General features: G+C 35.8%; 1 protein-coding gene across 4 annotated transcripts in view; it reads right to left on the bottom strand.

Moving 5' to 3' along the window:
- Positions 1–14,587, bottom strand: part of LOC118271303 (apoptosis-stimulating of p53 protein 1) — a 119,136-nt gene that overhangs the window by 82,001 nt on the left and 22,548 nt on the right. For 2 of the 4 annotated variants that reach the window (XM_050696094.1, XM_050696093.1), the window contains exon 2: positions 14,018–14,054. The exons of the other annotated variants lie outside the window; for them this stretch is intronic. The gene's annotated coding sequence lies outside the window, so the exon portion shown is untranslated. The remainder of the gene's footprint in view (positions 1–14,017; positions 14,055–14,587) is intronic. 4 annotated transcript variants of the gene reach the window in all.

The following is a 14,587-nucleotide window of genomic DNA, read 5'->3' as shown; positions in this document are numbered from 1 at the left end:
GTGACCCATCGATTTCTGTGTGCCCATACTGCATAGCATGGTGGATGAACATTTGATTAGCAAAATGATTCGGTTATTGGGTGCTAATGGCGCCAATGAACCATGGTTGTTCACCATTGAAAGTATGGGAAACTTGGTTGTAGATGGTGTAATATTATGTTGGTGAGTTCGGATTAGGAGAGGTCTTTGTTCCTCATTGGACTTCACACGACCGAAAATGATGATAATTTCGTATCTGCATATTATTGATAATATTGTTTATGTCGCCATGGACACCAGCGTCTACCGGCCTGGGAGTTAGTAATTTAGAAGTTGTTGGGACGGGGATTAGAACGTAATAGAGCCTTCGAATTTTACGTACACAAAATAACACAACGCAAGTGTCATTTCACGTCAGTTTTCTGAGAGGTCGTGGTCGAGGCGACCCATTCGTGCCGACACATCGTTCTCCCACACTTTCTGCTTTTACTTAGGTCACTCTTTTTTTGGCTTTCTACCAGATAAGATATCATCACAAACTCCTTTGTCTTTCGTACAACATCTCACACAAACCCTCCTTTTTATTTTAGGATATTGTTTAATGTTTTCTTTCGGCAACTTTCATTAAAGTTTTAACTTACATTGCTATATCTTCGCTCCTAAACGCTACAATAGTCTTGTACCTACTTATAACTAAACCAGTATGAATCGAATACTTTCAACAATTCAGTACCCGACAGCACCACAGAAACGATTTAATCATTAATTATTCGCCTTCCAAGCATTTCTCGCAACTCAAGCTTCCCATATTACGTCATACATAGCCTACGTACCTAAAGTACAGTCGTTGAATTTAAATTGTACCCTAAGCCCTTATTATGCAACTTATATTAGAAGTATGTGTTTAGATGCTTAATAATACCTATTTAAAACGATACGATCCCAAATGTTGTCTTGTAAGTGTATGAAAAATAATTAGATATGATCATTAAATAATTCGTCACAAATGCCGTATCTATGCCAGTTTTATATGTTTTTCGAAAAACGTAAAGTTGTTTTTTGACGCTCGGTAATTGAATGTGAAAGATACCTCTGATTAAGTCGTCCATAAGAAATGGTAACTGATGAATATCGCTGTTCGCTATCTTAGTGGAAAGCTCAGAAAGATAATAAATTAATGACCAAGTAAGTGTAGTCATCCGAGCCCAAATGTAGTCCGAAAATCAATTATTATTCACCTAATTATTTGACGAGGAACTAGACTATCTACTTTCAAGCCATGCTAGAGGTTCATAGTCTGACGCACTGCTACTGGCGATTCGAGTAAAAAACTACTCTCCTGTATCAAATCAATTTTCATTTACCTGCTTACCAAACAACTTACTCGACTGTACATAGTCACGAGTTATTTCACTTGGACACCAATAAACTTCACCGATAGTACATATTAGACGTACTATAAGCACTTATCAGTAAACTGCTCGAAATAGCTAAGTATAGGCTTCGTGGTTAGATTGCAATATAACGTCAGATCGTGAGCTCCTTACTGCTTAGTGAGTGGTTTAGGTACCAGTATATACAATTCTGTTATTTACTTCTATGTATTTATTGATGGTTTGATAATACGGTAAAGGTATGTCGAAATTTTGAGTTAAGGGTACTTATATAAGTTTTTAAACTGACTTGGTCACTAACACTAACATTAGAACTTAAGACGGGATATTTTCAAGTGATACAAGTGATAGTGGTAGCGATGTCGTTAGCAAAAAACTAACTAGAAATCTCCTCATAAACATCCACCCGCATATACTCCAGTTTATCCGTGATCATGGCGCTTGCAACAATGCCGAAATATCGGAAACTCATAGACATTAATAAACATGGTGAATATCCCATCTTAAGTTCTAATAGGTACATACTTTTATATGTTCATAATATTAAAACTTTCGTGAAACATACTAAATTAATTTATTATGTTTTTCGGCTTACTCACGCACGTAACTATTTCTGTAACCGTTGTACAAAAATCTATTTACGTACGTAAACCAGCATTCATAGAAATCACAGAACTAATAATATTGTATACTCTAAACACTACTACTGACCCACTTTAAGTAAATGGTGTAATAAAATACTATGTTGCAGTTATCACTTAGTTCACACGGTGACATATCGAGAAATACATAACCAGTTTACCATGGTCTCGCTTTGTATAATCTTTCCGCACATTTGACGGTCAACTTATATTGGTTTCGTATAGCTTGACATACCTTCTGTTCATCGAGGTTATATTTAGAAAAACATATGTTTTTATGTGTGTTTGTTTCTATGTACTACATAATATGTTGATGGACGAAGGCTGATTGCTGTATTCAATATGAGGCTTTGAAAATGTCTGTTTATATACATACTGGTAGCTGTTGTATGGGTTTTATATTAACTTAAGTTATGGTATCTAGTTTCGATGTACCAAATATTTTCTTGAGATTTTTTTTAAACGTTGCCCCACACTGTGATTTTTTCGTTCCTTAAAGTTCGTCTTTTAAAGTCCGTCAAAAATAAGTCATCTACTCGGAAAGCGGCTGTATTAACCATAAAAATAACAACAAGAAATTGCTAAATATACTTAAGAAACATAACCAGAGTATGTAATAAGAGCAACAATATACACAATAGGAATTTTAGAAGCAAGAGTAATTAATATTTTGCAGGTAACATAACAAGTAAGTACACTAACAATATCAAACAAGGCGAAACATGTTAAATAATTAAGTGCTAATACAGTAATCCCAGGAACTCGGTCTAGGACCTAGGAAGCTGGCTAATTGAGGATGTTAGTCCGTTAGTTGAAGCCGGGAGTATAGCGCCATATCCGATGGCCTGGGTAATTATATGCAATAGCTTGCCTGGACTGGTGGCCGCAAGATTGTCAGCTGTTTGTGATATCGTTGATGTTTTTATTTGGGTAAAATGTTGCTAATAGGTTTTTTTTTTCAGGATAGCTTCGTTGGTTGAAACCACTCAATCCCATTTTATATCTGTAAAGGTTTCGGTAACATCCAATACCATTAAAAACATCCTGTAAAAAAACAAGTCCTCAGTTTTACAACCGTAAAAAGTTGTGTGCTTCATATACCTAATAATAGGACGGTTATTTTATATCGTCCATACTTAAGGAACCTTATGTCTTAAGTTATTACGTAAATTGTTATCATATCAAAACAATATTACATTCATTTTACGTTTTAAATAAAATAGATTGACTATCCCCCGAAAGTCCGAAAAAAGCCCAGCAATACTTTGCCCGTCCCGAGAAATGAACCCGAGACCCCTTGTCTGATAGTTGCACTTGCTTAAATCGCACTCGGCATAATTACGGCCGTCCGATATAATTACGACAATAGCCTGGGTGAACCCTTACTACGTAAACTTAAACATAAATGATGAAAAGTGGGTGCTACATTGAATATCTCCTCTGCCTACCGACCCTTACCTTATTATATCAGCTGTCTTATTTTTTCACTAATACCAACATGTCATTCCACGTCAAAACCATACACACTACACCGTAATGTAATTTTAAAGACATCGGCAGCTAGCACTGACCAACCATCGCGGCATCACTTAGAAAGCAGCTAGTTATAGTGAAAACCACTGGTTTACACAAAAACTATTCATTGGAAATGAAATCTGTCTTATAAAGCTTGAAGATATAGACAGACTTGTTACAGAAACGCTGCAGGCAAAACGTTTATAATGAAATCGAGGACTATATTAGATAGATTACTACCATTTTGCGTTTAATAGACTTATCTACGCGCTTTCACGTTATCATAAGCATACCTTGTTGACATCAGCGTCAATAGCCCGTGACAGCCTAATGCTAAATTGTGGACCATGGTCTTCCTCTGCGTACAAGCATATAGCTTGCTGTACTTAATCTCCACACTTGGTAGGCTTTCTTTGTGGTATAAATCGGTAAACAAGTAGAAGGATCACCTGATGGTAAGCAATCGCCGCCGCATTAACACCAGAAACAGCAGAAGTCGTTATACAAGTGTGTTGCCGGCCTTTTAGGGGTTAGGTATTTAAGGGTTGCTGAAGGGGATAATTAGACCTCCGCTAACCTCAATCACACAACGCAAGCGTTGTTTCACGTCTGTTTTCCGTAAGGCCGTGGTATCACTCCGACGAAGCCGGCTCGAGACGGTCGAGCCGACCAATTCGTGCCGAAGCATGGCTCTCCCTTGATAAGCTTGTTAGAAATATATCATAGGTTTAAAAGGTTTAAGTCTCTGAAAACCTCCTCAGCTCTTACGACAAACTCAGGAACTGGATGAACCTTCACCATACAACTTTCCCGATTTTCATAAACAGATATATCTCAACAGATATACATAGTTGCAGCCAGTAACGCTAAGTCATCACAATGTAACACCAGATACAAATCTAAACTCTACAGCTACTACTATTGAGGTTGAAAGTCGAAAAACACGATAATTTTGCAAGGACGACTAACAGGACACTTCAGCTCGAATATCTAATATTGTCATAGCTACCACATACTTTGTCCCATAAACCAAAGGCGTTAACAGTAGCCTATGACAGGCTTATCTCTCTCCCAACGGTACTAAGAGATCCTCGAATAAAATGCAAAACAAATGCCAATCTGCAACCGTGGGCAGAATCTGCCAATAGAAAACACTGCAACATTCAACGTTTTACACCAAAGACTATAAAATACACGATCCGAAACGAAGATAGCACACATCTACATTGCACCTAACGTTTTTACCTACTTGCGACTTCAAAAACTGCTTTGAATGACGTAAAACGTATAAGTTATAATAGGTCTACTACTAAGGTATTTTCAAAATTACTGTCTATATCAAACTGGTATTCTACTCCTAAAGAGTTCCCTGCTTAACCTGTTCTTGAGCAGGTCAGGGAGAGTGATGGGATGGCAAGTCTGTATTTTAAGGCTCTGGGTCATTCTGACCCTGGAACGGCGGTAGTATGGTAATTTATTGAGGAAATAAAATATGATGATGTCTTAAAACGGATAGCTGTTCAGCAGTATGTTCTTGTTCGAATATTATTGAGGAGATGGACTTCATTGCTACAGAGGAATGTAAAATATTGTGATTAAGTCGATTCTCGCCAAGAATTAGTGCTGTCTACAATCTACCTACTAACCTGACCCCTAAGAGTGCTTTTCCACCAGAGATGTGTTATGCTACGTTGCTGTGGATGCGTTTGGCTTCCACCAATCATATTCATTGGTACAAATAGTTTAGCAGTTGTGGAAACGAACTCCGCTAAGCTATGTTTTTCCACCAATCATATGGAAAGATGCGTGCTATACTATCGATACATCTCATACTCGACTCGCTGCGCCGGAGCCGGAGCCTCGCGCTGAGCATATTCCTCGCACAGCTACATAGCTTAATATCAGTGGAAACGGTCACATAGTTTCACAGCTTAGCTATTACACCCTCGCAACATAACTACATAGCACATCTCTGGTAGAAAAGCACACTAACTATGATAACAATCTCCATCTACAACTAACTACTAGAAATAAAGATGAAAATATCAGATATCATTTCTGCACCATAAGAAAATGTTAAAGAGGACATTACTACAAAGTTTCATAATAACATCACACCTTAAACTGGTTTGGACATAAGATTATCCAAGTATTACTCGTTAATGTACAATCTTAAATTGACAAGAACACTGGACCTTCTAGAAATTTGCATAACGATTGAAATGGACCTCCAACACTGTGGTAAGATGTTACAAGTGTCACTATCTGATATTATTGGCAGAAGGATAACTATGAAAAGCATTTCAGCATTGAGCTGCAATTTGGAGTCAAACTATTTTGGTTGTGGGCTATGTATAGAAACACTATTAAAGGATTGCTCGCAGACTAATCCAATAGTTTGCTTTAGTAAATATTTTACAAGTTACGCAATCATATTATTATTTCTATTGTAGTCATTTAATTAAATTATAGAACAGAAAATCAATACTTGTTTAGAAAATAGGGAACTGCCTTCAATATTCATTAACACTTTTAATTTTTAAGTCAAGTAATATCCCTAAAACCAAAAAATACTATGTTGAAAACCGCATCAAAATCGCTTCAGCTAAACGCTAATCACGCACAAACATACAAACACACGTCAAACCGAGAACTTTCTTTTTTGTAGTCAGTTAAAATATATTACATTATAAGGTTTATAAGGGTGCATTTTTATTATGAGAAAAATGATAAGATTCTGTAACACACACCAACATATATTATGTATTTACATTAACAATAACAGAAACTAGAATTTATAAATTTGATTGAGTTTTTAATTTACTAAACCAGGATTGGTTTAAGTAAAACTTCTCCAATTTTCTTGTACTACGGTCAAAAGGATCAACAAATAATTATTATTTATCTGTATGTTAACATGGCATATCTAATATGAATCTAGCATTTAGCGAGTTGTTGTGCCCGTTCTAAGCTAGAAATACACAGTCGACGTGATTTTTACTTTACGCAGACATTTTTGATTGGGTTAAGTCATAAACGTTAGAAATTATGGGTTAGGTCACGCAAGCCGAAGATTTTAAAGGCCTTACGTGTTCGGTTGAACGTTAAAATTACGAGATTTTTCCATGATATGGATGTTATGTAAAGCCAATGAACTAATTTATGCTTTAGAAGATACACCACTGTGTAAGTCCTACCCCTGAATTAATCCTCAATGGTTTAATGATTACAATCAATGATATTATAAATAAGTAAAAAGGTGTAGGAAGTTTACCTAAACAACATTTGATTTTTAAAAACCGCATGCTAAGGTACACATGATAGTATGACAACGTAACGTAATTCTGAGGTAGAGTGAGACTGATTAGTCACATTTTAAAATACCGCTTTCCGAACCTTTTTAATATCGTTTACAGTGGTCAAAGAGATTCTGAATCAAGATCTTAGTTTTAGATGCCTAAATCTGGCAAAATATTATGTCCATTCTAAAGCCTCTGGTTTCAGTGACACCATTATGGATTCCTGGTTTTGTTTCTATTGTATAGTAAGTTACTGGGAGAGGTCTGTGTTAAGCAGTGGACGTCTTATAGCTGAAATGATAATAATGATGATATATAGCAAAATACCTTTATTACAAAATCAAATGTATGCTAATCTCATAACAAAACTGTCTAAAACTGGGTAATACATTTAGTATGAGCCCTGTTCACTTCTACTTCTATAATAAAAGACGTGAATTCAAGTAATCCTAAAAGAACATAGTTGCTAATCGTCAGTACATGTGTACCTGCCTTATAAAGTCATAACGTACTGCACGCAAGGAACCGCTAGGCTTGTTACTGGCTTTATCTTACGACATTTTGTACACAAATGTATGTACGGGGTTTCCCGATGTTCCGTTATTTTTCAAATTATTATATTTTACTTGTAGAACTTAGTGTGGGAGAGCCATGCTTCGGCACGAGTGGGTGGGTACGACCGGAGTGATACCACGGCCCTATAGAAATCCGACGTTGCGTTGTATTTCGTTGTGTGAGTGAGGTTACTCCCTTTAGCCCCCAATTAGCTCCCTCTCCATTTCCCTCCAATTCTCCAAAAATCATTAAATTCTTAACCCCCAAAAGGCCGGCAACGCATTTGTAACGCATCTGGTGTTAGGTGTGTCCATGGGCGGCGGTGATTACTTGCTATCAGGTGATCCGCTAGTTTACCAGCTTATACCATAAAAAAGCGCCGAACGCGGTTTCGTTTCGATTACTTTGAAAGTAAAGCAAACTCAAACTAAGGGTACAGATTTGCTCTCGATCAACGAGACGGATTAAACTACAAGTTCTTATAATATATATTTACTGGTATAAACACAAACATTATGTAAGTCCACTGTAGTACTTGTATTTGTATCAAATGTGTTTGCCACGGCCAATACGCGGGTGTGGCTACGTCAATGTAGGACAATTATTATACTGCTTCTAAAGTTGTAAAGGTTGTAGCGGACTGTGATGTGAGTAGTCCCGGGAAACGGGATTAGAGTGATGTGGATTGAATTTAAATATGATATACCGAACGTTATTTTTTTTACACAGTTTAGTGTCCCAGAAAATGATATACTTTTGAGCAGGCGGGTCACCCGATGTTTAGCGATCGGCACCGCCCATGGAAATTTGCAACACTAGACGAGTCACATTATATGTATTTATCCCATATATATATAATTCTTCTGTACGTGTGTATGTCACTGAACTCCTCTTAAACGACTAGACCGATTTTGATGAAACTGTTTGTGTGTGTTCAAGAGGATCTGAGAATGGTTTAGATTCGCAATTTTGTCCGCTGGACAATGTTTTTTTAATTAATTTTTAATTTATTAATAGTTGTTGATTTTGGAATGTTTTACATCGGATCCGACTGACGGCGCTACCATCGCAGTGTCAAATATTAATGACGTTAGATATTGTCATAACATTTGAATAATAATTTTCATCAAAAAGGTCCAGAATGTTTTAGCTTATTAAAAAAGTTTAAAATTTTCAAATTAACGTGTAGACAGGACAACGTCTGTCGGGTCCGCTAGTCCCATATAAAAATGGAACTGTGTGAAGTGAGATATAGATACTTTTTTGAGGGTGGAATATCGTCCAATGTCTTCTCCCGCCTTAGGCGACGTGAGAGGCAGTATCAGACTCTTACTGACAAGAACAATCCGGTTGTTTTTTTTTTTTGGGACATGCCGGTAATCGAGCAGACGTATTACCTGATGGTAAGCAATCGCCGCCGCCCATGGACACTTGAAACACCAGAGGCTTTACAAGTGCGTTACCGGCTTTTTGGGAGTTAGGAATTTAAGGGTTGTTGTTCGGGAAGGGATGGGGAAGATTGGGAAGGGGGGAATTGGGCCTCCGGTAACCTCACTCACACAACGAAACACAACGCAAGCGTTGTTTCACGTCGGTTTTCTGTGAGGCCGTGGTATTACTCCGGTCGAGTTTTTAGTGTTAACGCAGGGCAGCCCGCAGCTCTGGGGACAGGTATCCATGTCTCATTTCTTTTCAGCTGTGCTGTGCAGCGGTTTTGGAAGGCTGTGGCGGGCTTGTCCCATTAAAAAAACATATCTATAGCAGCATCTCTAACAAAAAAATTAGTCGCACTTCTTGATCAACCTAAAAACAAGATAAAAAAGTATGTTTAATGATTTTGTTACTCCATAAAATCCCGTATACAGGTATCCCGGGGCTGTTATATCGTACACACGACTTTATAATAATAAATGCAGGACATTAATATCTCACGTTGTTACAAAGTACGAGATGAAGTGGTTTGTCGTTTACGATCAGATCGTAAGTTTGTATTCAATGTACACTGTACAGTTCGCGATAAAAGTCAGTATACACACAAAAATATTATTTTTAAATTTATTTACAATTGCTACTCGTATTATGATTAGAGGAGAATGAAACATTACCGCGTTCGGCGTTTTGATTGGCCTATTCCAATTAAACAACATTTCGATCTAGTTAAACGTAAAACTAACTCGTACTTAGGTACTGTAATGTTTGCCGCGTCGTGTCATGTGTTGCGCAATGTTGCTCATAAATATAAGTCCCCAGTGTGCCTTGAAATTACTCGAATGACTCGTCAGACAATTACGTGAGTAAGCCGATACACATAATGATCTTGTTTTGGTGTGACTGTCTCTTAATTTTGAATATCTAGTAATTATTATCGACTACAGAGCATTAACTATATATCACTGGTACTGGTAGTAATACTTTTTGTTTACAGAATAAAGGAAACTACTTTTGATACAAATCCAACGTAACATTTTCTCAAGTATCGTTTAAAATTTTGCTGCCAACTGTACGAGTAATAAAAGCTAATGAAAATTGCAGATTATATCACTTTATGGGCTTTTTATAATGTTTCTTATTATCTGAAGTATATTTATTAGCACTTGAATACGATACTTTGCTATTTATAACACGGATTTTTGTATTTTACTGAGTTGAAGAAGGTGACAACAATAGCTTTATTGAAATGTTAATTGTTATCAGAATTGTCTTTAGGATCGTGTTGACCAGAACTCTTGAGTCTTTTTTGTGTGGTGGGAAAATCATCCAATGACTTCTCTCGCTTTGGGCGAGGCGAGAGGGAGTGTCAGACTCTTACTGACTAAAAACCACCCGTTCCTACTCCTGTCAATCTTCTACTACTTCTGTAAACCCACTAGGTAGTCCGCAGCTTGATTCTTCTAAACTAATTATAAAATCTTCCTACTAAATTATGTAATTGAAAATAACGGTTTACTCACAGACAAGCTCTACTAGTTTAAATGATAATCTGCTTATACCTACGTACCTATGTTTTAGATGAACTAAATAGATTTTTAATTTTCATACCCCTTCATCATCCCTATTTTAGATTTATATTTCAGCCATGATCGTCCCACTGCAGGGCAAAGGCCTACCTACCTACCTTCCTTCCACTCCTCTCTGTTAAAACCTTTTTGCGTTTTTTGCATCCCTATTTTACTAAGAACTAAAACCACAACCACAGCAACAATAAGTCATAAACTACCTACCTACCTATACATACAAAACTTTCACTCATTAGAAAATAGAGCTGAGGCCAGTCGAGCCCATAACAACGGCATCCCACAACACAAAATTATAACTTGACCTGTTTACATTATACCATATTTAGGTGAAACGCCATGTAATATTCATGGCATTTCCTTCAGCTATCGAACGAGCCGTCCATCACTCCTAAATTATAGTAAAAATACATTTTAATGGTGTTTTCCAAGATTTTTCCTATAGATACGATTTTAATGTTATTAAAGTTTCATTTTGTTTGTAGTTAGGATTTTTGTTTAAGTTTTTAGGCGTTTTAAATTACATTAGGCTTTAGATTCTTGGTTCTGGGATTAGTAGTGAATTATTGCTTGCTTTCCTTTTCTTTTTTTATGATATTAGCCAGTAAACGAGCAGACGGATCACCTGATGGTAAGCGATCACCGCCGCCCATGGATACCCGAAAAATTTTCAATGACTTTTCCCGCCTTGGTGGAGGCGAGAGGGAGTGTCAGACTCTTGCTGACTATAAACATCACTCCGTTCCTACTCCTGCTTTTCGAGCCGGAGCCCCGGTAAACCCGCTAGGTAGTCTGCAGCTCCAGATCAGGCATCAGCACTACTGGGCCCCATCTATGAGGTTACGACCAAACAATCCACGTAGGTACTCCATTTCGAGTTTGCTCCTAACATATTATATATCTAGCAATATATACAAAGAAATATAGATTATCTAATGTTGGAATGAATCTATAAAGATAAGACAAACCTCTTCGACATAGAATTCTAATCACATATATCCGGTTTATTGTCTTAAATAAATATAAAAATTAGATCAAATTGATTCAAAAAGAATCTAAAAGCTTGCCTTATTTAGGTAAATGTATAAAAAATCACATAAATCACTATATACCAGCTCATTAATGTATTTTCTTAGTTTAATTATATAATAAAATACACGTCGTAAATCACTGCAATCACTTATGCTAATCTAGATAAAATGATAAGTGGGTTGTGGAAAAAGTATTTTAATTACCGTATACAATTTTACACCTTAATGTTAAAGTCACATAGTCTAAGGCTGCTCTTCTTATAGAGATGTGCTATGCTATGTTGCTTTAGATGCGTTTGGCTTCCACCGATCATATTCATATTAATTTTTATATGGAAAGATGCGTGCTATGGATGTGCGCTTTTGATAGCTTCCCTACTATCGATATATCGCACACTCGAACTACGCATCTACCTCGCACAGCTACATAGCTTAGTATCAGTGGAAACGGTCACATAGTTTCACTGCTATTATATCTTCGTATTAAAGCACAGCTACATAGAACATCTCTGGTGGCAAAGCACCCTAGGGAGAAGAAAGCTAAGTACAGTATTAAAACAGAACATTTTGTTCCAGAGGTGTGCTATGCTACGTTGCTGTGGATGCATTTGGTTTCACTGATCATATCATTTTATTGGTACACATATCTAAGTATCGTTAGATAAGGGACCCTGAGCTATGTTCATTTTCTACAGTAGAAAGATGCGTGCTATGGACTAGTACATATACATACATATGATATATGAAAAGTCAAATTGAATTGTCCGTCAGTCTATCTGTCAGTGAAGCTAGGTGCGAGTTCCAAACTGTATCTACTTACCCCCAAAGGAGACAACGTAATAATATGATAACGTTAACATTTTCGTGACATAGTATGTTAATATGTACTATAAATATGCTAAAAATACAAGGTGTGACAACTTCAAATTAGCGAAAAAATATTAAATTTAAAAATAAACATTTTCAAATCTGTGTTCGGAGCCACAGGGGGCTTCTTGTTACGGAGATTGATTCACACATACATACAGACAAGGATTACGAAGTGTAATCAATAAATTAAAATTAATTAATTGATTTGAACTTTTTTTATTAAAGAATTAATTTAAAAAGGCAGCCATTGTGGTGAGTTCACTATTCACACATTATTATTTATCGTACAGGGACGTACTCTGAGTATTGTTTTTTCAAAAATAAAGAATTAGGTAAGTTATTTTTAATACCTGATTAACGACACTTTTATTCTAATTTAAATTGAATAGAAAAATATCTCAAGCCTGAAATAATTTAGAAACAAAAATAAATATCTAAATACAAATCTAAAAATATCTTTACAAAGAATAATTTGAGAACAAAAGAAAAGGATGTTTATTTAAAGAAGCCGCATTTTAAAGGATTACTTAATAATAATCTATGACTTAAAATAACAATCATTAGCATACAAATAGTAAGTGCGTAAATTACACTTTTTATAAATAGACGCGTAATTTACGCATGATCGCGTTAAATACAATATTTACTTATTATTATTTCACACACCACTATATAGAAGTATATAATCGACTCTACGGAATTACACGGCTTAGTTCAAATACACTTGAAATCCGAGTCAATATTTTATTATATTTGAATAACGCTTCCTATTATGTTTTAAGTAAATAAAAACGTGGTTCTATTGGTTTATCGATATAAATATGGAGTATTTGTAATAAAGTAGACGTGATTAAATAGTGCGTTGTGTAATTTGGTAAAAGTATTATTGATTACGTCACAAGTATAATTATAACACAAACAATTCATAATAAGTTATCGCCGCTGGATCAGAAGCAGCTTATTTTCCTTTACAACCTTGTGAAACTAACCGCCTTACTCATTTAATGTTTACTTTAACTTTTTTATGGAATAAGCCGGTAAACGAGCAGACGGAACACCTGATGGTAAGCAATCGCCTAGCTGCGCATGGACACTTGAAACATGAGAATCGTTTTAAGAGTTTGATTCTGATATTCTATTAATAAAACAAAAGACAAGTCGATCTGTTATGAATAAGACAGAAGGTACCTAATTATTATTCCATTACTGACTGCTGAATTCGTCTCTGTGCTCGAAAATATCTCACGAAGGATTAAAATATATAATCAGTTAAAACATCAGACCAGTAGTAAGCCCGTTACTTGTATAAGTAGGTATAAATAGAAAACAATAATAATATATAAAACAGTTTCTGAGTATGTTTGTATTTTAACTATGAGTAGGTTGACAATAGGATTACTTTCGAATAAGAACATTATTTTGATAAAGAGACTGTAAAAAAAAACATTGTTTGTCGTTCTTCTTCATTCGAAGCTACGCTTTGGAACGAGCACCTAACTTCAGTGACTGAAGGACAATTCAATTTGACGTTCCAAAAGTGCCTAATTAAGGATTCATTGAAATAAATGCTTTGACTTTGCCTTTAATGATAAAAACTAGAAAGATTTTCGTCATTGTATTTTCATGTTTTTAAAATACGAAACCATTTAAAGAATATTTACTGATCAACCTTAGTTAAAAAGAAAACGAGAAAACGTAATTATAAGCAGAATATCATACCTGTACATATCCGTAGCTCAAAATAGCAGATCACGATCTAAAAAGAAAAATGCTCTTTAAATCAATACAAAGAAAAAAAATCAGAAACGTATTAGTAAAATTATTGGGGAGAAATATGCCTTGTTCCCATATAATAGGAAGTGAGGCTATTGCCATATACCGGGCACAATTCCAGACTCCGTGCTACCACTGAGATTTTTTTGTAAAAACCGAAAAAAGCCCAGTAACACTTTGCCCGACCCGGAATCGAACCCGAGACTCCTTGTCTGGCAGTCGCTCTTGCAACCACTCGACTAACGAGGCAGACGTTTACAAATTCCTATTGGTAACAGTAAAAAAATCTTAACGATACTATATGTGAATAAATACCTACTAAGTTCATTATTTTGTTTTTTTTCGTATATTTTTTATTAAATGTGGTGTTATTTTTTTATGTGTTTGGTTTATAATTAATTGGAGGTTAAATATATTGTGTCAGGCGTATAAAAATAAATGTCGGTAGCATATTGTAGGCTTTTAGTCATAGTCAAGTTTGTTAACTTTACCTATAGTTATTTCCAATTGATTGAA

The sequence above is a fragment of the Spodoptera frugiperda genome, chromosome 9 (assembly GCF_023101765.2).
Source record: "Spodoptera frugiperda isolate SF20-4 chromosome 9, AGI-APGP_CSIRO_Sfru_2.0, whole genome shotgun sequence".
In the NCBI taxonomy this organism is placed as follows: domain Eukaryota; kingdom Metazoa; phylum Arthropoda; class Insecta; order Lepidoptera; family Noctuidae; genus Spodoptera; species Spodoptera frugiperda.
Note: the sequence above shows the minus strand (reverse complement) of the source record. Positions and strands in the feature narration are given on the sequence as shown.